A 2,870-nucleotide genomic window follows, 5' to 3' on the forward strand; every position below is an offset into this window, starting at 1 on the left:
TATTATTATATTAAAAATGTATTTAGTGCCTGCTAAATACATTAGTATCAGGTACAGTGCTGCATACAAGCTGTCTAGAGAAAAAATATCAGTTCTTACTTTAAAAGTACACTCACTAATGAAGCAAATAACTTTTTTTTCATTATTTTTTAAATTTTATTTACATTTTTAAAATGAATATTTAGATTGTAGAGTCATTTTAAAATAAAGTATATATTAATTTAGTTTTCCCAAAAGATGGTGTACTTTTATGGCTATTTTTTCAACTTACAAAAATAAAGCATAAATAAAATGTAAATTACCATAAAACTGCACCGCGTGGCTATCCTATGAGGTCTGTATTAGTCAGGATTCTCCAGAGCAGCAGAAGCAATGGGATATGCTTAGATATTTCAAAAGAGGAAATCGATTACAGGATTGGCTCACAGGCAGAGAAGGCTGTCTGTAAATTGGGGAAGCAGCAGAGCTGGCCGTATAATTCAGTCTGAATCCCAAGGCCCGAGAACCAGGGGCTGATGAGGTAAATCCTGGTCTGAGTCCCAGGCCCAGGAACAGGAGCATAGATGGCCCCAGGGCAGGAGAGGATGGCTGCTCAACTCAAGCAGCCGGAGAGAACTAATCCACACTTCCTCTGCCTTTCTGTTCAAAGCAGGCCCGCAGGGACAGGATGAGGTCCACAGCATTGGTGAAGACAATGGCTTTATTCAGTTCACCAATTCACATGCTAATCTCTTCCCTAAACACCCTCACAGACACCCCCAGAAATAATGTTTTACCAGCTATCTGGGCATCCCTTAGCCTGTCAGATTCACACATGAAATGAACAAGGATTACTTCTGCCTTCTGTCCAATTATAGAAAGTAGAGATTTGAGATCACAAGACTTTCAGATATAAGAGGTTTCCTTTTTCATATAATTATCTTAGCACAAAATGTTCAGAAAAGAGTAGGTGACATTGATTTATGCCTTAGCAGCAGTGGTTAAGCATTCTGCAGCTTTTCCGAAGCTACTAAAGGCCTGGGAATTAACACACTATCAGGGAAGATCGGAGGCTGCACAATAATATACCCATTGGATTTTTTTCCCCTCAGTTTGGGGACTCTGCGATTGAATTCAACACAATAATACTTTAATGCAGGAAGAATAATTTCTCCTACACGGGAGTGATTGGATACCTGCCAGACTATTATTCCCTTCGCACAGTGAATCACAGACACTCTCCTACATGGTCAGCACAATCTAGGTACTTACAAAGGGCAGAGTGAAGGGAGCCCTGTGGTCAAATATATTTGGGAAACACTTTGTTCAAGATTGAAAAGATTTTTGGTTTTCTTTACATTTCATGAGTTCTCAATATCATTAAATAGTCACCGTCTGAGTAGTAATAGTAACATTCCTTGCTGGCATATATTGGGCACATGTGCAATGCCAAGTATTTTGCTAAGTGTTTAATATATGGCACCTTATCTCATGCTCACATAATAATAGGAGGAAGAGACGGTTATTGGCCGCATATTATGGGTGAGAAAGTGGACAGGACTATGTGCAAGAACTCTGAACATCATAACCCTCCATGTGTCCTCGGGTAAGCTTCAGTTCACAGCATTCCCCAGGCATATTTGAACTTGGAACGCATTTTGATATGGCAAATCCTGAGATCACATGCTGGTCAGTGCCGCCGCAATCATAAAAACGAATATTGAGAAGCACCACGTGCCAGGCTAAAGGTTTCGAAGAGAGTATTTGATTAGTCCTGGGCTTTTTGTGCTAGCTCCTTTTTAGGATGAAAATAAAAAGCAAGCTCAGAGCAGGCATGACTTGCATAAGGTCGGGGAGCAGGTGAGGCCACGGCCCCCAGGCTGTGCTGTCATCCCAGCATCCCCGCTCCAGCCCCGCGCACCTCGCCCCACAGGCACCCTTGTTTGCGCTGTGTTCCAACTTCCTGCTTTCTGGGAGGCTGGCTCTTGACTGGAAGTTTCCAGAAAGACACTAGAGATCTGGAGGGAAAGGACCCCGGAGCACAGGTTCATGTTGTCAGCAGGAAGGCAGGTCTGCGGGGAGACAGGAGACGGCTGGTAATGGTGAGGCGAGCGCATTGGTGAGGTGAAGGCACCTGGGGAGCTAGAGGAGGAGGTGGCGGTGGGGATCCAAAGTCAAGTGCTCGGGTTGGAGCTTGGAGTCAGCCCCCGCTGCGTAGTCTCACGGGTCCTTGACAACCTCTGTGAGCACAGAGACCAAGTGACATTCCCCGGAGGGTTTGGGGAGCTGGTGGCCCCAGGACTGCTCCCACGTGGCACAGGCCTCAGGCCCCTGCACCCCTCTCCCTCTCACGGCCGCTTGGAAAGGAGGCAGCTGCGTCCAGACAGAGCAGGCCGGCGGGCGGAGGAGACCAGGAGGTAACAGACGTGACGCCGGGACCTGCGCCTCCTTGGGAAGCTTGCTTTTGCTGGGACTCAGGCTGCAAAGCCAGACGGGGTCTGTGCAGGAAGAGCCCACAGAAAGGGTCTTTCTGTTTGTAGCTCCCGGCTGGAGTTCGCAGCGCAACAAAGCTCCATTCACTGACATTTCCACCAGTTGGTCGTTACTAGAGAGTTAGGAGCTTTGAGACACAACAATTATAAATCCTCCCCGTGCCAAGGATAACTGGCTCCAGCGGTCGGAGGAAGCCAGTGTGCGGAGGCGGGAGGGGACACGCTGACCCCGCGCCCCGGCCAGCACGTGCGGAGCCTCTCTGGATGCGAGCGCCTCTCCAGGAGGAAAGAGCACGTCGGGGGGCACCTGTCCAGCCCCCGCTGGCGCGCGGCGCCAGGGGCCAGGGCAGCCCTGTTCTTACTCAGTCTGGCTGGCTGATCAAGACAAGGAACAGAATG

Source organism: Myotis lucifugus, unplaced genomic scaffold (genome assembly GCF_000147115.1).
Source record: "Myotis lucifugus unplaced genomic scaffold, Myoluc2.0 scaffold_11, whole genome shotgun sequence".
Classification (NCBI taxonomy): domain Eukaryota; kingdom Metazoa; phylum Chordata; class Mammalia; order Chiroptera; family Vespertilionidae; genus Myotis; species Myotis lucifugus.